The sequence below is a fragment of the Petaurus breviceps genome, unplaced genomic scaffold (genome assembly GCF_028583685.1).
Source record: "Petaurus breviceps papuanus isolate PSGF00001 unplaced genomic scaffold, PetGlider_PUasm1.0 126, whole genome shotgun sequence".
Taxonomy (NCBI): Eukaryota; Metazoa; Chordata; class Mammalia; order Diprotodontia; family Petauridae; genus Petaurus; species Petaurus breviceps.
The window spans coordinates 69,371,414-69,395,551 of NW_027185655.1; the positions used below are offsets into that span (position 1 = coordinate 69,371,414).

The 24,138-nt window shown below is 37.9% G+C and overlaps 1 pseudogene; it reads left to right on the forward strand.

The window, feature by feature from the left end:
* The first annotated feature begins 3,165 nt into the window (after nucleotides 1-3,165).
* LOC138171009 (G2/mitotic-specific cyclin-B2-like) overlaps nucleotides 3,166-24,138 on the forward strand; it is a 96,978-nt pseudogene continuing 76,005 nt past the window's right edge.

Consider the following 24,138-nt stretch of genomic DNA (forward strand, 5'->3'; position numbering starts at 1 on the left):
TTAATTGAATTACTTTGCAGCAATCCTCTCCACACACACACACACACACACACACACACACATACACACACACAAATATTTATCTGGTTAGTAAATTTGGAGTTTTGCATATTGTGTTTCTTAAAATGGAACACACCTTTGCTAATTTCTACAGGGCAAATATTGATAAGTATGCAGCCACATTTCATCCTCTCCTAAGAAATACCCACATGAAATATTTTAACATTTTGTCCTGTAATGCTTATTTTATTATGTTGCTGGGGATGAATCATTCCTTCCCTCACCATTTCTTGGTTCTTGAGATACTTTATTTTGCTAGAAGATAGAGAGAAAGGACAGATTAGTGCCCTATATACCAGGGATACCTTCTTATCATTAAGTGAGAATATTGTTTGAGACCAATAATTATAGTTTTGTGATCTTGAACAAGTAAATTAACTTCTTTGGCTTTAATTTCTTTATCTTTAAAATGGTAATAATACCTGTCTTGCTGAGTCTTCAGATTAAAATTTAGAAAGAAATATGTAAAAAACAAAAAAGAAAAAAAATATGTAAGTGCTTTGTAAACCATGATGTTATGTAAATGAACGTTATTGTTGTTTTGTTATTATCTTTATTATTATACAAGTAGTTTTTCTACATTGTTGTATAGTGTAGCTGTTCAGTGTTTTCAGTCATGTGCAACCCTTCATGACTCCATTTGGAATTTTCTTGGAAAAGATACTGGAATGGTTTGCCATTTCCTTCTCTATTTTATAGATGAAAAATTGAGGAAAATAGGGTTAAGTGACTTACCCAAGGTGTATCAGCAATGCAATATTCACAATGCCTATGGAAATTACAGATATGCTAATATAATTATCCATCACAAAATATATCAAGCTTGCTATATGGGGGAATAAGCTGGAACATTTATTAAAATACCAAAAGACTGAGTCCCAAAACCAGAAAGTCAAAGCCATCAGAGTAGTTATGAAGTTGGCACAGGTAGAAAGTTATGAAGTTGGCACAAAGTAGAAAGCACCCACATTCTCAAGCCTTTAAAACAGAACAGGCTACCTCAGGCAAAGGTCCTCCTCTCCCCACTCACAGCAACCACCCAGTGTCCAGGAAGCGTGCTCCCAGCAGCTCCGGCCCTTGACAGTCCTCAGCAGAAGTCCTTAGCAGAAATTCTGGCTGATTCAAAAAGGGGTTGGCGCTGCCGCTGCCACTGCCTCTGCTGCTGCTGTGCTGCCATCGCCGCCACTGCTAGCCACTGCAGGAACTCTAGCTTGGCTTCTGCTTCCTCTTGCTCTGCCCCTTCCTGCTACATCAGCAAGTCCAATAGGGCATGGAAGATCTTTAAATCCCATAACCCTTACACGAGGTCACACAACTAATAAGTATCTCAGGCTGGATTTGAACTCACAAAGATGAGTCTTTCTGATTCCAGGCCCAGCAATATGTCCACTGCATCACATACCTGTGGTATAGCAGGAAGACTAATGCTAGGAGTTCCAGTTCCAGTTGATCCACTGACTTGTGGTGTGACTCTGGATAAGTTAGTCTCTGTAAGGATGCTTCTCTGTGTGTAAAATTAAGATTAGACTCCTAGGCATGCAAAGAACATGGACTAGATTGCAGGCATACATTGGGACAAGAATCACTAGTGGTTTGATTATAGTTCCCCCGCCTCCCCAATCCACACATGCCAGCATATCTATCCACAGTCTGTGTATACCTACAATATTTAACTTACTTTCATCATGAGGTTAAAGCAAAGATAAAATGAATTCTCATTAAATGGTCTAAAATTATTTATCAATATAAATGGATATTTTTACATTGATTTAGAAGTAATTCTTCCTCTTTTCTTCCCTATCCCTTTCTCCAAAATGGCCTCTGACCATTGTAAAGTAAATATTTAATTAATTTAGATTTAAAAATCAGAGTTAATGAGAATTTGGACATAAGATGGATGACATTTCACTTTTCAGAGCACCAGGTTTCTCATACTGTGGACTTATGAATAACAACCCATGAAGCTTCACAAAGAAATATATTGTAATGGAGAAAAGCCCTCCTACTTTATTCTTTCTGACTATGTGTAGTTTGGACCAATGTGGAAAACCATAGTTGAGATAGATCACATAACAGAAAAGTTGAGTCCTTAATTGTCTAGACAAATGGTTCTTAATTCAGTTCTATGGGGTCCATTAATAGATTTCAGAGGTTGTTAAAGTGGGATCAGAAAAAAAAAATCATGTTTGTCGTAACTACTTTTATTTGTTTCCTTTATAATCCCATGTACTTTATGTACTTAAAAACATTATTCTGAGAAGTGTTACATATGCTTCATTCACCAGATTGCCACAGGAAAAATTCAAACAAACAAAAAAAATGAACCCATAAGGGATTTAGAAACAGTCATAGAACACAACTAATGATGAATGACATACAATGACTTGGTTTTCAGTTTGTCTTGTCTATTAAGCACCTTTTACATGTAAGATACTAGACTAATTTTTAATTATATCAAAAACAAAAATGTGTGTTGGAATATTTTTGGCTATACTTTTTTCTTGACAGACACACAAGGTAAAATTGCAATGTTTGAAGAAATAACAAGTTAATAATCACACTCTGATAATAAAATAAAATATTTCACTTTTTCCCCCAAATTGAAGAAATATTAAACTGGCAAAACTATTACCAATGTGGTTTTATTTTTGGTGATCTTGTGGTTTGTTTTAAAGAGTAGAATTTTTATGGAGTTTCATGATGCTGGGAAAGTACATTTTCATTTATAACTAAAACAAAGCAAATTTCAAAATAAAGCTCCCTAATTTTTTTTTAAAGCAATTGGGGTTAAGTAACTTGCTCAAGGTTACACGGCCAGGTGTTTCTGGGTGGGTGCTAAGCGTCTGAGCCCGGGATTCGATCTCCAGGTCTTCTCAACACTGGAGCCGGTGCTCTTACTTGCTGTGCTACCTGGCCGCCCCAGCTCCCTAATTTTTAAAGTGAAAACTTGAACATAATTCACTGAAGTAATGCTCTTAAAACATTTACTTATGTGGAAAACAGAGTAAAGGAAATCAATTTCACAACAACATGCTTGCCTGCATTCTGGATGATAGATGATGCTCTCCTGCTTACCTAGTCACCAATGGAGTGAAGCAGGCGCCCATGGTTTTTAGCAAGATGTTTTCAGCAATGTTATCAAACACCTTCAACAAGGACAAATATGGCATCAAGGTCAGCTACTGCACTGATGGTAAACTATTTAATTTGAAAAGGCTACATACAACCCAAGAATAAGTGGAGGGAGACTCAGTATATGACTTTTTGTTCTCAGATAATTGCATACTTAATACAGCCTCTGAGGTTGAGATGTAACAGAGTATGTGTCAATTCTCTGCCTCTTTTGCTAATTTTAGCCCAATAATTAACACCAAGAAAACAGAGGTTTTCCATTACCAGCCAGCACCGCACCATCCATACATGGAAACATCAGAGAAAATGGAAAACTTTTGAATGCTATGGATAAGTTCAATTACCATGGAAGTATACTTTAGATGGATGCACACAAAGATGATGATTTTTTTCCCTTTTTTTTGGAGGATGATTGGGGTTAAGTGACTTGCCCAAGGTCACATGGCTAGTTTTGTGTTAAGTGTCTGAGGCTGGATTTAAATTCAGGTCCTCCTGACTCCAGGGCCAGTGCTGTATTCACTGCTCCACTTAGCCTCCCCAAGATGCTGAAATTCACACATGCAATGCCAGTGCTAGCTCAATGTTTGGGAGACTCTGAAGAAAAGTGTGAGAGAAAAAAGGCATTAGAACTGCCTACCAGACTGAAGACCCAGGTCCACAGAGACATTGTGCCGACTTCATTGCAGTATGCCTCTGGAACCTAAATAGTATACCAGCCCCATGCCAGGAAAATGATTCATTTCTAGTTTAATTGTCTTTAAAATATTCTAATGATCATCTGGCAAGATAAGATACTGGACAGTGATATTCTTTCTAGAGCTGAATTGCCAGTCATTCAAAATCTACTGCAAAGAATGTAATTCTGATGGGTTATTCATGCTGTTAGAATGTCTAATGTATATTTGCATAAAAGACTATTTCATGGAGAACTCACATAAGGAGAGTGCTCACATCACATGGAGGTCAGAAGAAGCAATACAAGGAAACTCTTAAGGTCTCTTTAAAGAACTTTAAAATAGATTGTATGACATGAGAGACACTGGCAAAGGACCTCCCAGCATAGCATACCCATCAAAGAAGTTGTGCTTTATGAGCAAAGCAGAATTGCAGTAGCTCAAAAGAAATATGAGAGGCACACATATAGACACATCTCTCCAAATGTTCCTACAGACTATTCATACTTGACCTATGGTAGAGCATTCCGAATTCATATTGATCTCATCAGTCACAGTTGGACACACTGTACCTTGACCCTGATAGTGATGTCGTTTTGGTCCTTTCAGAGCATGGAGGACAACAACCAACCAACTCTAAAAAATGTCTTTATGTAGGGAATGGAGTAAATAAAAATGTTTCTGGCACATCTTACAAAGTGATCTACAGAAATTTAATGAGACAGCTAGATAGCACAGCAGAGAGAGTGGTGGACCTGGAATCAGGAATATTTCAGTTCAAATCCAGCCTCAAATACTCATTAGCTATGTAACATTGGGCAATCACTTAACTCCTATGTATATCAGTTTCCTCATCTGTAAAATGGGAATAATAGCCCCTGCCTTCTGGGGTTTTTTAGAGGATCAAATGAGATAATATTTGCAAAGCACTTTAGCGCAATACCTGACACAATAGGTGCTTAATAAATGCTTATTCCCTTCACTAATATGGGATCGATATCAAATTTCACTTTTAGATTGGGATCAAATCTAAAATACTTATTAAGAGCAAATAATAAAATGTTTTCTCAAAACAGTTGTTATAGTCATATATTAAGAATAAGTTGTTGGGCGGCTAGGTGGCGCATTGAGTAAAGCGCTGGCCCCGGAGTCGGGAGGACCCGAGTTCAGTTCCGGCCTGAGACACTTAACATCCACACAAAAACACTAGCTGTGTAACCTTAGGCAAGTTACTTAACACCAATTGCCCTCCAAAAGGCAAAAAAAAAAGAGAGAGAATAAGTTGTTGTTAAATACATAGATATAAATTACTCATGTTATTTAGCACAATATGTAAGCCTTAAATCATCTTAAAAAAAATTTAAACTCTTTTGAAAAGAATTCTGCTAAAGTTTTGTTTGAAGGGAAGAGATTTGAAAATGGCAGCATAGATGGTCATAGAAGATTACAACCATCCCACATATACCCTACCAATGACATAAAATGGGCATCAGATCAAATAATAATCAAGAAATCCAAAGAGAAACATCATTAGGCTCTTTCATTCAGCTCAAGACTACATAAAAAGTAGAGCCAGAAGTCTCAAGGGCTGAAAGGGGAGGCCAACCAAACCAGCCAGAATGAGTTCAGGTGAGTGGTCCAGAAGCCAGCAGCTGAATCTAGCATGGGGAGGCCCCAGGGGAAATGAAAGTCCAAAGGAGCCCCTAGATCCAACATAAGCCTGAACTGGAAATAGCAAGCAAAAGAGTCCTGAATGGAGACAATGAAGCCTACTCTAAGCAAAGACTCATCAGAAGAGGTAGAAGCAAGCTACCAACAACCACATGAAAAATGCTCTGAATCATTAATGATAAGGGAAATGCACATTAAAACAACTCCGAGGTTTCACATCACAATCATCAAATTGACAAAAGTGATCCACAGAGAGAAATGACAATTTTTGGAAGGGATGTTAGGAGAAAGGCTTACTAATACACTAAGATTGTGAACTTGTCAGTCTTTTTCTGAGGGGCAGGGGTTGGGGTGAGGAAGGGGGAGGAGTTGCGAATATAGTCACAACTAGATTGTACATAGCACTTTGAAGTTTACAAAGTACTTTACAATTATTATCTCATTTGTTCCTCACAATAACCCTGGGTAGGTAGGTGTTGTTATTCCCATTTTACAGAGGAGAAAACTAAGGAAGACTAATTTGCTCAAGGACTCAGTGTCTGTGACCAGATTTCAATTCAGATTTTACTAACTCAGGTCCCACACTATATTCACTGTATCACCTAGCTGCTTACATACCCCGAAAGTTACTCAACTATGTATACTATTTGATAGGGAAGAGGTTCACATTGTAAATATTTTCTTTGCATTATTTTTGTTGCAACAAAGAACTGAAAACTAAGGGGATAGGTACAAACTAGATCTGTTCCGCTCACAGCTCCTACTGCACCAGAAGAAAATAATAAATATGGCATTTACCTTGAAAAAACGAAGAAGTTTGCTTGTGGAAGTGGGTGCTATCAGAAGGATAGCAACTTGTGATTTACTGTGAAGTAGTGGAAGAAGGGTCATCTGAAATTATTTCCTCGTGGAGGAATCATATACAAGCAAATGAGGAATTCAATGATGCTCAAATTGTACCCGAATATATCAATTTAGTTGGAACAAATTCGACTCTTCAAAACAAGAATCATAGCAAAACTGACTTACATTTTTGTTATTTTTCAAGTTCAAAATTGTAAAGAAAATAGTTTTTAAAGTGAAGTATTTTACAAATGTAAGAAGTTTGAGAACCATTAACATAGCGAACCCTTGCTATAGTTTTTGATGCAATGTTTAAAATATTAAAATACTTATTAAAACATTTATAAGCTGATTATCAATCATCACTTTAGTACATTCATAAGATCATAGATCTAGAACTGAAAGGGAGGTCAAAGACCATCTAATTTAACACGCTCATCTTGCAGATGATGAAACTAAGCCTTATGGACACTGAATGACTTGCCTGAGGTCACACGAGTGGAAAGTATCATTTACAGATGAAGACATCAAGGCACACAGAAGTTCAGTGACTTCCCCAAGATCACATAGGTATTCTAAGGACCCCTTCTGCTAGGCAGTAAGTCTGTGTACATATGATTTCTTTTAACTGTATTAATTTTAAAATATTCCTCCAGTCATATTTTCTCCTCATTCTTACTGGCTTTGCCCACTACCCTGACAGTATTTGTGAAAGACTTACTGTATCATAATAAGGGCAAACTGCAAAAGTTCAGTCCCCTGATGTGAACCAGAAGGCCGCTCCAACATCCATCCCAAGCCTTTATTATCTTTCTCCTAAGTTATACCCTCAGGTCACCAAGCCCTGAACACATATTCTTCCTTGACCTTCCTGGTCATTAAGACTTAATGACATTCTAATTATAGCCATGTCAATTTCCTCAAGAGTTCCTCTGTATAATGAGACAACATAGGTGAGACTTTAAGACAATAAAAAAAAACCCAAAGCAACCCACTGCAAACTCAGTATAACTGTTTTATCTGAGATTTTTGTGAAGAGTTTCAGGGGAAAGAATAATAAGAAAAAAGGCTAGCATGAGCCAAAAAAAAGGGTGACCTCCTAGAGAACACCTGTTCAAATTAATTGGGAGAAAATAGTTTGTATTAATTAAATATGTAAATTATTGATTGCATAAAACACTGTTCTTTCATCTCAACTTGACATTTTTCTATACTGTTTTTTTGAAGGTTTTGTATAAATGTAATCCTTATTACCGCATGTTGAGATTACCTCAAGTGTGGTCATTTTGAACCATAATGGTGGCCAAATTTTTTAAAGTTGTCACATTTTTCAGAATTGTATAAATTTTGATTAAATTTGGCACATATATAAAAGGTTACAAATACCATAGGATTTAGAGTTGTAAACGACATCAGAGGCTAAGGTCAGGCCACTCATTTTATAGATGAGGATTCTGAGACACAGAGAGATTAAGTATTTTTCCCAGATATTAATAGGGTGTTAACATGGAGGAATAAAATATAGAGAATCAATTCAAGAGATATCAAGGAGATGGAATCAACAGAACCTGTTAATTGTTTAAATTTGTGAGGTGAGGGAAGGAATAAAGTCAAAGAAAATTAAATAATGCCAAGGTTTTAAGAATAGAAAACTGGGTGAGTGAAGGTGCCATGGAGTAAACTCAGAAGGTTTAGGGGAAAAGATGATGATTTTGGTTCTGGACATATTGAGTGTTAGGTATTGATGATACAACCAGATAACGATGTCCTAAAGACAGTTGGACATGTAGGTCTGGAGATAAAAAAAATGAGAATGGTTTGCACAGAGAAGGTAGTTGAAAACACAGAGGTGTATACAATGAGAGAGAGAGAGAGAGAGAGCACTAAGAATATATTCTTAGGATTATCCACAATGAGTTGGGAAAAGGACAAGTGAAGGAGACAGAAAAAGATCAATAAAAAGTAGAACCTAGAGAATATAGTGTCTCCTAAGCCAAGGTAGAACAGAATTTCCAGATGCAGGGGACGATTCTCAGTGTCAGAAATTGTAAAGATAACAAGGAGGATGAGAATTTCTGAAAGTGTGTTGTGGAATTTGGTGATTGGGATGTCACTGGTAACCCTGAGGAAATTACAAAGGCTTAAAGAGTGAGTAGGAGTAGCGAGGAATTGCATGTATTAGGTGTAAACAACTTTTTTCAAGATTTAGCAATAGAAAGGAGAGAGAAGGGCCAGTAACCAAGTGGGCTTGATAGGTCAAGAAAACTTTATTTAGAATGGAAGAGACCTTGGTACTGGCTAAGAAATAGAGTGGTGGATAGTAAATGACCATAGTAAATCTAGTGTTTGATAAACCCAAAGACCTAAGCTTTGGCGACAAGAACTGAATATTTGACAAAAACTTCTGGGAAAACTGGAAAGCAATGGGGTAGAAATATAGAAAAATTTAATATAGAATTAAGAATATATAATTAGAATTAAGAAATATAGAAATAAAAAAATAATAGAAATAGAAATAGGTATAGACCAACATTTAATACCATTTACCAAGATAAAGTAAAAATGGGTACATGATTTAGACATATAGGTCAATACCATAAACAAATAGGAGAGCAAGGAATAGTTTACTTGTCAGATCTATGGAAAAGGGAAGCATTTATGACCAAACAAGAGATGTAAAATATATATTTTGATTATATTAAATTTAAAGGGTTTTGCACAGACAAAGCAGTGCAACCAACACTAAAAGGAAAGCAGAAAGCTGGGAACACATGTATAACTTTTTGACCCATCTACACCACTATTACCCCTATGCCCCCAAAAAGATCAAAGAAAGATGAAAAGGACCTATATGTACAAAAACATTTATAGCATCTCTTTTTGAAGAAACCAGAAACTAAAGGAATATCCATTTATTGAGGCATAACTAAACAAATTTTTGTATGTGAATGTAGTGGAGTATTATTATCCTGTAAGAAATGACAAAATGGACAATTTAAGAAAAAAACTTAGAAGAACTCTATGAACTGATGAAGAATGAAACAAATAGAATAATTTATAGATTGACAGCAACATTATAAAGCAGGATAATTTTTAAATACTTAAGAAGATAAGTGTAAGCCATGAATACCAATGCCTAAAGATGAAACATGCAACCTGCCTTCTGCTAATGAGACTGGACTGAAAATATACAATATCTGCATTTTTGGACATGATCAGTGAGAGAATTTGTTTTATTTGACTAAGTATATTTCCTATAAGAATTGCTTTTTCTTATTTTTAATTGTTCAATTGGAGGGAGGAGAAATGAGAGGGAGAGGAGATAAATGCTTATTATCTGGAAAAATAATAAAATTATTTTTTAAAAGGTAGTATGGTGTAATGGGAATGGGGATTTGAAGATCTTCCCTGCATATTAATACACCTAGGGGAAATTTGAAGACCTTCCTGCTTTGAAAGTAAACTCTGCCCCCTAATAAGTTGAATATGATCATATGGAGCCTGTGATGGAGGAAATTTGCTGAGGGGTGCAGCAGAGCCTACAGTAAGCTTCCCTGCTGTGAAGATAAACTCCGCCCCCTGATAGGCTGAATGTAATCACATGGATCCTGTGATGGGAGGAGTTTGCTGAAGGGAAGCAGAGCCCACAGGAAGCTGGGAATCAGAGATAGAGAGAGGGTGGGAGAGAGAGGTGCTCAGGAAAGGACAGAGAGAGGTTTGTGAGTAAATATTGATTTAATATTGGTTTGTGGGAAGACCGAAGGATGCTGTGACTCTAAGTGTTATTATGACTTCTTAATATTTTTGGTGCTATGATCAAAGAGGCTTACTGGCTTTCTGGTGTTTAAATAAATGCTTCAGTTCTGTCCTCTATATGGAGAGTTTGGTATATTTTTGCAACTGAACGAAATGCAATGTTTGTAGTCACAGTCTTTATTGTGATTGTGGGCACTGTAAATTTTACATTGGCACTACATATAGGCATCCTACTTAGACCTTAGCTAATGAAACTGTATGACTCAGATTGGGGAGCCGGTCCAAAAAAGGCAGAGAAGTTAAAATGGCTTATTCAATATCATTCAATAAAGATATCATGAAATCTGGAATCCTCTTTTTCAATATTCTCAAGAGCCCCCTACATCTGCCCTGAGAAAGTAAACAGAAACTGTCACCATCTCCTTTCATCCTTGCCTGTGATCAGATCATTATTTATCAGGGCTCCCACACATGTTCACATATGTCCCTCCATGTAGGTTAAGTTAGTTCTTTCCCTAAAAGGTGATGAAACTGTCTCAAAGATTCGTTTTACCCAACATGCTAAGGCTCAAGACCTCAGGAAATGTTGATATGTCTTCATGGTGACCTAAGGTCATAAAAGGCTCACCCCCTACTGAATGATGACTCTTCAGATCTGGTGATATGGGCCCAAGACCCTGAAAGTCACGATACCCTGCCCTGTTGAACAGATGCATTTCAAAGAGCTCTCCATAAACTAAGTCTTGGACCTTTATTCAATGTCTTTTCTATGCAGTGGCTAAGTAACTTTTCTTTTGTTAACTGTTAAAGGACCTATTAGTGTCTCCTTTCATTCCACTCTCTGACCTAACCTGTTAGGGGACCATACTGTCTAATTCATTTACTGGTCTAATTTAATTACTGGTCTAATTCATGACAAGGTCTCTATCACTACACTCTTTCGATGCCCAGTTCCAACTTCCCCTTGCCTTCATTTATTGAATAGATAACTGAAAGTAAATCAGGCAAGCAATCTGGAGAGACAACATATGGGTAATCTCATTTTTAATAGCTGACATAGATGATTGTGATTGAACAACTCATCCTCCTCGCTCTGTGGTCTCATCCATCACATTTTTAATTTCATCAGTCAGGAAGTCAATACTTACTCTCTCAGATTTCAGTAAGTCATAAAATCCCACCCTGAATAGTCTTCATAAAACGGAGTTAGGACTTGATTGGGGTGAGTGCATCACTTGAGGCATTTAATACTATTTCAGCTCCTCCTTTTATTGCTCTTAGAAATAGTGGTACCATACTCTATATTCACCAAGAGACACAGAAAAATCAACTAATCTCTTAGCATTCAATTATTTCCAGAAACACCAAGGTTATATAGCACAACTCTGTCCCTAAAGAACATTCAGCCTAAAGAATGTCCTGCTGGTGTTTAACAGAAGGGAACTCTATTGTCTTTTTTCCCCTTGTCCCCTATAATGCCACATAGGGATAAACCTATATGAATTCTATAAATCTTTATGTTACCAAAATGGCAGTGGATCACTCCTTTGGATTGAATTGAATTGAAAAATTATTCTACAGCGTCATTATTGTTAAGTTAATTATTGCCATTATTGATTTCCACTATTTAGTCAATGCAGCTTTTACATTTCATTGAATTTAAAATATATCATCAATGGAGTTGGGTCAAAAAGTTGAATAAAAAAGGAGTTAAATCACACACGTAGCAAGAATGAGGGTGAACTGAGACATGGTCCATGTTCTACATAGTACCAACATAATGATGAAAGATTCAGAGGAAGACATGTTGGGTGAATCCCCTTAGGAGAATTTACGAGAAATCATGGGCAAGAGTGGTGAAAGCATGGATGGGTTGGTACATTGGAGAAGATACCTACATCAGTAACATCATCAGTCCACTGAAGAATTGAAGCAATAAATAAACATGAGAATTTAGAGCTAGGAGGGACCTTATCTTAACCAATTCCTCATTTTATAAAGAAATTATGTCTCAAAGAGGTCAGGTGACTTGTTCTAATCTCATACTTCTAGGAAGGAGCCAGAATTGGAACACAGATCTCTTGATTCCAAATTCAATGATGTTTCTACTATAGTACATTGCCTCCCTACTCCAAAGAATATTGTAGCAGCATTTCTTCACTAGGGAGATAGCATGGAATAGTGAAAAGATCACTGGCCCTGAAGTCGGAAGATGTATATTAAATACAATAAGAACAGTCATTATTAGTATTACTATCATTATGTTTATATAGCATCTACTGTGTACTACACATTGTGCTAAACACTTTTACAAATCTTATCTTGTTTTGTCCTCATAATGATCCTGAGAGGTAGGTGTTATTATTGTCCCCATTTTATAGATGAGGAAACAGAAGTAAACAGAGCTTAAATAATTTTTCCAGGGTCAGTCAGCTACTGTCTGAGACTACAAAAGCAAAAAACCTAGGCAAAATATAGCAAAAAATCTGAAATTGGGGTGGGGGCAAGGGAGAGGGAATGCTTGACACCTATGTGAACTTGGGTATGTCACATCATACCACTGGGTTTCAGTTTCTATCTAAAATGACAAGATAGGACTAGATGACCTTTGATATTCTTTCCAATTCTAAATCTATGATCTAATACAGTCCTCCTACCCAGGTGCTTCTTTGGGTTATAGGAGTGACCTTGGGTGTTTGGGAGTTACAATTCACCAATCAAAAGTTCTGTCATTTTCCTCCATATAGATGCTTTAAGTACAGATGATAGAATATATGTCTGTCATCTAAGTACCAGCCTAGAAAAAATTAGAGAGACTCACCACCAAAAGATTAGCCAAAGGTTCATGGATATTTTTGGCATCAGAAACTCATTAAGGTCCTCTGTTGAAATGTGCAGGGGGTGCTGTCAGCATCAGTGGAGAGAGTGTTCACACAAATGAAATCATGTCTCCCTAAATTATTGAAATCATAAATAAAAAGTTAATTATATAAATATTTTCCCACTGACACACTAGTCAGATAGTTTTTGAGTTACCCTCACCATTATTAATATAATTTAGCAAGAGCCTTCCACAATAACAATGAAAAGTAAACTCCTTAAATCACATGAAGGAAAATCTCAAAACATTTCCATTAGTTAATGCTTTTAAGCTTCAAAATCAACTTCCTTTAGCAGTTTCCTAGTAATCTTTTAATATGTCCTTTAAAAATTGTATATTACCCATGACAGGAGATAAATATGGGCATCTCTGAAGAGAAGTTATCAGAAAATATTCAGTAAGCAAATATGTGGAAGATATCTAGGAAAGTGTTGGTTGGTGATACTACTCTATAAAATTAATTCTTTTGCAAATAATCATTCCTACAAAGAAATACATTTATTGACCTAGGAACCAATTAATCAACAAATATTTAAGTATTTACTATGTGCCAGGTACTGTAGCTATAAACAGAATGAATGAAACCATCTCTCCTTTCCTGAAATTTAGATTCTAAGGTGGACAGAATCACTACATGTAAAAATATACACAGGAGAGATAAAAAGTTAATAAATAAATCCATATGTATATATGCAAATTATTTAAATACAAAGTAGTTTGGGAGGGATGGCAGTAGCAATTGAGGGGATCAAGAAAGGCTTCATGCAGAGGATGGTGACTGAGCTATGTCTTAAAGGAAGAGAAGAACTCTGTGAGTTGGAGGAAATGAGGGAGCACTTTCCAGACAGGAAACTGGTCAAAGGCATTCCAGAGGACAGATAATGAAATATATTACTCACCTCCTCACAAAGATAAAGCATTAAATATGTAGAATAAGATGCATATTACTGGACATGGTTAATGTGGGAATCTTTTCTTTTCCTGATTATGCACATTTGTGAGAAAGGTTTTGTTGTTGGCCACTCCCCACATGAGGATTGGGGGGGGGGGGAGGCGGGAGAGGAGCCCCAGGGGGGTAGAAGGTGAAAGGGAAAGAAAAAATGCTTGTTAATTGAAAATGATTCAGTTTTAAAAACAAACAACAAAAATTCACTGTGCTTCTACCCAACCAAGGTTGTTGTTATTGAGTCATATCACTCTAACCTGACAAAGATCCTGGGGTGGCTTGCCTTTTCCTTCTCCACCTCCTTTTACAGATGAGAAAACTAAGGGAAACAAAGTTCAGTGACTTTCCCAGGATCACTCAGCTAGTAAATGTCTGAGGCCACATTTGAACTAATGAAGTTGAGTCTTTCTAACTCCAGACCTAGCATTCTATCCACCTTACCACCTAGCTGCCAATATCCCCAATCTACCCAACCTACCTCTCTTCAATTCCTTGCTGCATTCCAAGATCATCAGTATAAAGCCTTTTCTTGTCCTAACTAAAGCAACAAGGTACCCTGAAAGGAGGATGCATATGCCAACAAATGAAGTCGCCACCACCACATTGATCACCGTTTCTTCTCAAACCCCAAAGGAAGCAACCCTGGACCCTAAACCCAAGAGCCTTGGCAATAACAATGCTTCCAGGCCAGTGCACTCATCCATCATCCTGGAAAGCAAGTCCTTCATAGAGGGAACCTGGCAACCACTCCTGCAGGTGCTATAGCCACCATTACTGAACACCCAGAGGAGAAAATTCTTGCCACTAAAGTCCTTGGCATTCTCAAGTGATTCAACATCAGAAAGTGATATCATTTTTTTCCAGTGGAAAAAAATTAACATATTTTTTGCAGCTGCATCCTAAGGACCACAGGACCTTTCCATCTGACTTGCAGATGAAACCTTCCATATGTGTTGTCTCCTCCATTGGAATGTGAGCTCTTTGAGAACAGGGACAGTCTGACGTTTTTATTTATATCTCCTGTGCTTTGCACATAGTAAGAGCTTAATGCTTCATCAATCCATTCATTCATTCATTCTTACTACATCTGTGATTTAGAATGACCTTCTTGTTTCTTTAGATCCTATCTGCCTGATTCTTCTGACCTGATGTAAGTCAAATGTGTGTCATAGGGCAAGGCTTGGTAAAAAGAACGATGTCTGCCATATCTCCATTTTCCCTTTTCCTCCCTTTGGGTGATCCTTTCCCTGTCAGGTACCTTTTGCTAAGATGATAAACCCAGAGTTGGAAAGTATATCAAAAGTTATCCAGTCCAGCTCCCCTCATTTTAGAGATGAGGGAACCAACATCAGAGAAATTCAATGACTTGCCTAAGTAAATAGCAAAGTCAGGATTCCAACACAAGTCTTGGTTTAGTTGCCTTTCCATTGCACCACACTGTCTCCTCAGTGAAAAACATGGCTAAAATATATTATGGGGGAGAGAAACCACATCATAATAACTGGAACATTTTTATGATATGTCTTTTGTAAAGACTCATAGATCATTAAAGGAAAATGTCAGTGGGATAAAGACACACCATTAAAGTAAACAGTAATAATGTTCTTGTTGAAGTGTTGTATACCCAGGATAAAATTAGAACCAAAATATTAAACAAAATATAGAAAGGAAACTTAAGTGTGTGTGTGTATGTGTGTGTGTATAACCCAGAAGTTTACATAAGCTATTCTGAAATGAGCATGTGAAATGTACAGTACATTCAGTTCTAAAGGTGAGTGCTGGAGGCATTTTAAAAATTCACATACTTGTACTCAAAGGAAAAAATATATATGTAGGTTTGTGCAAACTTTTCCTTAATAGGAAAGAAAGATTTAAGGGCAATAGTGCTTTGGCTTTGATGAAGTTTTAAAAATAACACCTGCTTTTTTCATCACTTGAGCTAACATTAAATAAGTAAAGGAAAAACTCAGTAAAAGCTGTCACTGGAGAAATCAAGCTAGTTATCCTAGTGTGAAGGAATGCTCTCAAAGGCACTTAAAATCTCTGGGATTCATAAAGAAAAATGAATGACACCAGTGGAAGAAAAATTGTCGAGAAGAGGAAGTCAGAAGAGCTTGGTATAGCAGCAGTCATCATTATTGGCTTCTAGCAAGAACCCCGTCTTATCCCAGCAAGTCTTTTGACCAGTTAACAATGAATGCCTCCTTATCCAAAGCTTTGCAGTCTTAGTTTCAGTGAGAATAGATTAGGATATATAATCAAGGTGATACTTACCCTTATGCCAAGTATAGACACTATAACAGTGTGATTTCACTGCTGGTGGTCAGCCTTACTGGCACCAAACATTTCCCAACTGATGACTTGTGCCCATTTTCTTTTGGCAAAACTTCCTGATTCTGATTATTTTTCAGTTCCTCAAATTACTTTATATTTAATTATCCTTGTATATATTGTATCCCCAGGGAGAATGAAACTTCATTGATGAAGTAGTTTTCATCTTTGGATCCCAAAATGATTGCACATAGTAAGCACTCAATACATTTTGTTGAATTGAATGGAGTTATCAAACAGATTTTCCCCCATGTCAGATGATTTAATAGGTTCCCTGGACACCAGACTGGGAGAGGGACTCTGAAAATGACTCATCTTTTCTTAAGCCTCCCGCAGCACCTTCTCACTTGCCCTCTCAGCCTGCCTCTAGCAGTAATGGACCTGATCAATGATGAGAATTATCATCTCTTTGTAGATGATTCCTAAATCTCTATGTCCAGTCCTAGTCTCACTGCAGAGCTATAGTCATGCATCTCCAACTGCCAGCTGGATATCTCAAGCTGGCTGTCCCATAGACGTCTCAAACTCAACATGTCCAAAACTGAACTCATCCTTCCCCTCAAACTCCTCCCTTCTAAACTCATCTATTACTATCAAGGGCACCACCAGCCTTCATTCCCTGGGCTCTCAGACTTCATAGCATCCCAAATTCTCACACTAATTTACTCAATATATCCAGTCTGTTGCCAAGTCTTACCATTTCAACACCTCATACATTTTCCCTTCTTGCCACTCATTTAACAATAGCCCTAGTTTAGGGCCAAATCAGCTTTAACCAGGAGTACTGTGATAGCCTTTTAATTGTTCTTCCTGCTTCAAGGTCTGCCCCACTCTAGTCTATCTCATTTAGCTGCCAGGATGAATAGTTCTGTACGTGTCATTCCCTCACGTTCCCATATGCACCCTTCAATAGCTCTCTATTACCTCTAGGATCAAATGTAAAGTCCTCTGTCATTTAAAGCTTTCCATAACTTGGCCCTTTCCTACCTGTCCAGCCCTCTTACGCTTTATTTCCCTCCGAGTCTTTATGATCTAACTACATCTATCTACCTGTAGTTTCTTGAATACAAAACTCTATATCTATCTTCTCCTATGCCTTTAACACTGGGCTAGAATTCTCTACCTCCTCAACTCTGTCTCTTAATTTCCTTACTTTTCTTCAAGACTCAGGTCAAATCCCTCCTTTTTTGTAGGAAACCTTCCCCACTCCCCCTCTCTACCACCAATTGCTAATGCGTTCTTCTTTCAGATTTGCCTCATCTAATGTCTCTATATTGAATGTACTAGTTTTTTACATGCTGTTTCTCCCATTATACTGTATGCTTGTCGAAGACAGGGACTCTTTTGCTGTTCTTTACATCCCCAGTACTTGGCACAGTGTCAAGCTGCTCTAGACCACAATAAGTGCCTAATAAATTCTTGCTGACTAACAGACTGATTGACCTCCCTAGGTTATTGTGAGGATAAAATGATAAAAGTATGGAAAGCATTTTGTCAACCTTAAAGTATAACATAAATGTAAGTTATCATACAAGTAATAGATTGGGCAATTTCTGGGTGGTGAGCCATGCGTAAAAGTAGCTTTGAAACCATTTAGCCCTATGAAGTTTGCAAAATCAATGAAAGATTACAAATGTTTTAATAGAAATATTATGAAGTTTCCAATAGTAAATAATTTCTATTCTTACTACAACTTATGCCATCCTTAGACTATATTGTTGTGTTCACTATCTAGTGGATAGGACACATTTGAATCACATGTTCTTTCATAAATGTGAAAGTTAATATTCTTAATAGAATCCTCTATCAATCATTCAACCAAGAGACCTGTATCAGGATTTTACTGAGTGTCTGAACCTATGCTAAGTACTTTGAAATAAGTCTTATACTCTAATTGAGGAGACAGAAGTACATACATGAAACAATACAAGAAAATATATAACCAAAACATTGAAAAGCTTCCTCAATGAATTCTATATTTATTCAAGAGATCAATGTAACCATATACATTAGAAAGACGAAGTGGATGAAAAAAAAAGATAGTACAAAATAGACATACATTAACTCATTAACTGACTTCATTAATATACATGAGAAGATGTATGTGTTTATAATAGGTGCTTCAGATAGACAAAGAACTGAGCCCCAAAATGAACAGAATTTCTGACTAGGCTAAATTTGGGAAATTGTGCAGTGCTTTCAATGATTCCAAGCTGCTTATTTCAGTAAAAGTTGATCTTTTAACAGCAGTAGTCTCCAAGAGATGTTATATGGAATCATAGAAGCTTGCTCTTAAAAGATCCAGATTGCAAGTGATTCAGAAACACGTGGTAGGTGCAAAGTAGACTGTGGCCTATTGCCAATGGTGACTTACATCTGAGGAATGGCATAAAAAACACCATCAAGGATGTAGATGACTGGAAAAGGAGGCCAATTATGTATCCATAATAAGGAACAGGTTGATAGTCCACGTGTTACATTTGTATCCCAAAATATTTAAGGAAGGCATCCAATACATTGAATGGATCCTTTGTTGAGGATACATAAAAAAAACACAGACAGGGCAAGAATCACACAGGATAAGAAGGTATGGAGGGTTGCAATCTATATAAGTGGAAAGAGCACTCCCATTGATGAGAACACAGGTAACTTTAGTACACTATATATAATCAAGCACTAGATTATGTTTTTCATAAAGAGCTGAGATAGTGAGATAAAAGATGTCACATTGGGAGTCAGTGATAGACATGGAAGTTCCTTGAGGCAGGGACTATCTCACTTTTGCATTTGCATACTTGTTTCTAGTATAGTGCCTAGAACAGAGAAGACACTTAATAAATGCTTTTACATTTCAAAGGAAACTAGAGTTATACCATCTCCCAGATGCCATTATTTAAATGAAACATGTCTACAGGCAATCTTTAAGTTTTTCTTAATCCCTCTGTACTTGAAATAAATGTAACTGGAAAGAATCTTTCACTATTTTGGTTACACAGGCAGCAAGTGTTAAAGCCCAGAAGGCTTGGAATTTCTGTTTTTCTTTAAAAAAGAAAAATCCTCTACTTTCACTTAGTTACTTAGTACTCTGTCCAATCTTCAGATCTGCATGTGTTTATCATTAAATAGTGCTACAATCTCTAAGGATTAGTGACAAACAGCTGTTCTTGCACTGTGCTCCTATTCCTTTGGAATCATAATGCCCCAATTCCAGTAGTATTAAGACAACTCCGCACACCCCCTCCCACTTATCTGCTCTAGTTATCCAACACAGCATGCAATCCAACCCTAGCTAAAAGTACCATTTATCACCAGGTGCCTCCAGAAATGGCCAACGACACAGCATGCTTACTTTAGCATTACCTATTCCATTTGGTTAGGAAAATAAAACCACATAAGCACCCCAAGAGGAAGCTGCAGCAGCACACATACCTCCATGTTCCTTTCTACTGATGTGGGAATTGAGATGAAAACCCCATATTCCCAAATACCCTATGTTATATAACACTCCCTGGTGAAATACAAGTTAGTAATATTACAGTATCTTACATCCATATAGCCCTTTTAAAAGAATCTCAGATAAACTAATACACCATCCTTAATATATTTAGTTTTCCATTTCCCACTTAAATATAGTTCCTCATAGTTCTTACTGCCAAATCAGGCTTATTTGCTAAAGCTTACACCATAATAGCAAAGATTCCAGATAGCAACACAACGAGGTTATTTGAGGGAAAGGGAAAGAGACATCAGGTTTCAGAATACCATGCCCTATGGCAGGCATCTGTGGGGACTCTTTGAGTCTGGTGCTGGAAAAGCCACCACGTGAGAGAGTAGGGTGGAGATTAGTGGGAATAAGCTCATCTGGGATGTGGTCACTACTGCAAAGGATTAGACAGGAAGGTACATGCTGTCTAGTCGCTTCCTATTACTCATAGTTCTTAATAGCTAAGTTAAATCAATTCTACCTAATGAAGGAGACTATATGTTGTCAGCATCCACTAAATTCTGCACATTCTAGGGCAAAGTTCTGGTTATCCTGCTTTAGTTATAGCTCTTGCTAATGTAACCATTTCCTTGATGGAATAGCACTGTGCCATCTAACATTCACATCCAATTTAAGAGAGGACTTTAGACTGTTATGATTTCTACATTTTGTCACTAACTCCACACTATGTTATTTTGTTCCATCTCCAGCCTTCTTCACTTTGAACAATCAATCTCTTGATGACAGCAAACATAATATATTAAGCTTGTCAGGTGTGGCAATTATTTATTGGGTTCCAATGCAATGTGTGGCATTTGTGGTATGAGGTCTCTAGGACTATACATTATGGAAAAATATTTCTACTCATTCATTTTTATTCTGTTGAAGATATATAACTTGGGTCCACATAATGATTTCTCCAGATGGTTTAATGTGGAATAAGATAGCTGAAGACTAACTTAATTGTAGAGTGACCTACAATTTTCATTCTAATTAACACTATTTGACAAACATTATTTGACAAAAATTTCCCCAAGGGGGAAATTCTACTTCTGAACATGAGTGTTTTTAAACAATAACTTATTGGACTCTCTAGGTAGGGGTTCTTTTATAGTATAATGCCAAGCTGTTGTTGCAAATGTTTTTCATGGTGAAATCCATTTTATAGGTTTGCATTCACTAATGAATGAAGAAAAATTAGACAATCAGGACACTCTTGAGGTATTATTAGCTAGTTTGGCATACAAAAATACTCAAAAAGATCATGATCTATTTATAAGCTCATAAAAATTTATTCTCCATACTGTTTTAAGGTTTTTAAGATAAGGAATGTTAGAAAATGAATAGGAGTGGACCATAAAGTCGATGGATAACAGGTATTAAAGGCAATGTAGCATGGTAGATAGAGAGTTATGAACTTAGCATAGAGAAGACGTGTCCAAATCTCACCTCTGATGGTTATTAACTGTGTGACTCTGAGCAAGTCACTTGATTTTTCATCCAAAGGACTTACTTCATAGCTCTAGGGTTCAAACAAAATTAAGTGTGCAAAGTGTTGGGCAAACTTTAAATTTCAGACATTATAATTTAAAGCTGTAAAGGATGTTAAGGTAAGGTAATATAGTTCAACCCGCCCATTTTATAAAAAAAAAAAACCTGAGCCTGGATAAGTTAAATGACTTGTTCAAGATAAAAGGGATGCAAAGTTGAAAAGTTAGGATTTAAACTCATTTCCTTTGAGTCCAACACCAGCACTCTTTTCACTATCCACATTATTTCTTCTAAAGCAGAAGGATAGACTTCCAGGAGCCAAGATGGCAGAGCAAGCAGTAAATCACTGTCACTCTCCCATATTCACCTCTAAACAACCATAAAATAGCACCCAAAACAAATCCTGGAGCAGAAGCAGCAGCAAAAAGACAGAATGAAACTTGGAAGACAAGCAGGAAAGGTTGGTCTCATCTGGGTAAAAGGTGAGTACTTTCCAGGGTAGGAAGCATCTCAAAAAACCAGCAGCAAGCCCCACCTCAGCAAACCAGTGATAGATGCCGAGCTCCAGCATGGTGGGGTAAGCTAACACCAACACTAGGAACACCTACATGCCTCCGCATAGCTAGGCAGACTCCAGCTCTGAGAACTGCCAGGAGAACCTCCACATGCTGCAGCATAGCCCTGGAAAACCAAGCAGCTTCAAGTGGCCAGACTGCTAGGTCCTTCAGTGTAACTCCAGGGAAACGTAGAAATATCCCACAGGCCTCAGCACATTCCAGACACCAGCACTAGGAGCCTGGCTCAGTAGCAGGTAAGCTGCCAGACCCCTATGACATACAGCAGTGACAGATACCCAGCATCCTACCCCCTCAGCATAGCTCCAGACATGAGGGTTCCCGATGGGTCTCCAGGCAACATCAGTGCAGCACCTGATAAACAGCCAGGCCTTGCATCTCCTGGCATAAGAGCCTGAGACAGTGCCCTGGAAACAGAGCTCAAATTTAAAAGAAAGTAAAAAAAAAAAGATGAACAAAAACAAAACAACAACAATAAAAGAATCTGAACATAGAAAGTTTTTATGGTGACGGCGAAGATCAAAACACAAGCTCAGAAGAGGATGACAATGTCAAAAACATCTATCATGAAAGCCCCAAACTAAAGCAGAAGAATAATGAATAATTCCACTTGCTGAAATCTGGCTCAGGTCAATCGTCACGATTACCGAATCAGCCCATACTAGCCTGATGCCTGTATTGCTTTCATTCATCATTTAGCTATTCTAATACTATACAATTATTATCTTTCATTTAGAAGAAGCTACTACTTCTCTTAAGAAAACTCTTAGCCTGGAGGCAGAGCCAAGACAGTGGAGTAAAAGTAGGGATTTGCTTGAGTTCTCCCCCAAACCCCTCCAAATTTCTATAAAAAATGCCTCTAAACAAATTCTAGAGCTATAAAAACCACAGAATGACAGAGTGAAATTCATCTCCAGTCCAAGACAGCCTGGAAGGCCTACAGGAAGGGTCTATTACACCTGGCTGGGAGTGTAACACTGTCCAACGTGGCCTGGCAGGAACAGACTGGATCGGAGCAGGTCTCAGGGGGCCGAATCATTGGCAGCTGTGGCAGTTTCCAGATTTCTCAACTCACAAATGCCAAAGACAAAGTAGAAGGTTAGTGGAGAAACTCTGTCAGACGTGGGAAAGAGAAGAGCCCCAGTGGTGGCCCCAGTGATAGCCCCAGTGCCAGGGTGGTGGAGGTGGCAGCACAGGTGGTAACAGCAGCAGCAGTGGCTGCTTCTAGAGTTCCAGACCCACGGATGGTGGGGGGATCAAGCAAGTGATCACAGGGCGACTTGATCTTCCCTGCCCCTAGGCTAATGTGCACCTGAAGCCTGGGGTGGGGGAGGCTTGTTTTTTCAGTAGATACTTCTTGATTGGCCAGTGAGTCAATAAGGTTGTTACATTCTCTGAGCCAGGAGAAGGCTATATAAGCCCTGATGTGTAGCTTTGTTTTTGGGACTCACTTTGAGAAGTGTTCTGTGATTTGATCTGAATTCTGGGAAGCCGTTGTTGAGAGTCCCCCGGCTTTGAAAAACCCAGAATGTGGAAACCCAGATGTTGACTGGGTATGGATGTAATGGTTGGACAGTTTGGAAATCTGTCTACTTGATGTTTCTGTCTTGATAATTATGCCTGTATACTTTGAGGTTCAGGGTGCTGACCTTTTCTCCTGAACAAGGTAAATGATATATGTCTGACTGATTAAAGTAAGCTTGTCAACCCATTTTGAGTTGCTTTCCTTTAACAAAGCAGATCCAAGAACCTGTGGTAGCTGCAAACCCTGAGGACGCTTGGGGTGCTTGCTGCTACACGACTTCAGGGATCTCTTTGCTGGCGCTGAGGCAGGATTCTCTTGCTTTGTCCTGTTTGGATCTGGGTTGCAGTCTTGGAGTGAGGAGGAGCACTGGCATGGCAGTGGTATGTGAGAACTGTGGAGAGGGAGTGCTCGTCACAGTTCCAAGGCAGAAAAGAGTGCTTTTAGTCACTCACAGACCAGAGCTCAGGCAAGGAGAGGAGCAAACAATTAGCTCAGACAACAGGTGCACAAAACCCCTGAAAATTGGGACAGCACACTCTCCACTCTCAAAGTAGAGTTCTATTTTGACTAAGAGCTCAAAAGTCAAGTAATTGGCTGGGAATATGAGCAAACAACATAGAAAAAATAAGACTGTAAAGTGTTACTTTGGTGACAAAGAAGATCAAAACATACAACCAAAAGAAGACAACAAAGTTAAAGCTCCTACATCCAAAGCCTCCAAGAAAAATATCAATGAGTTACAGGCCATGGATAAGCTCAAAAAAGATTA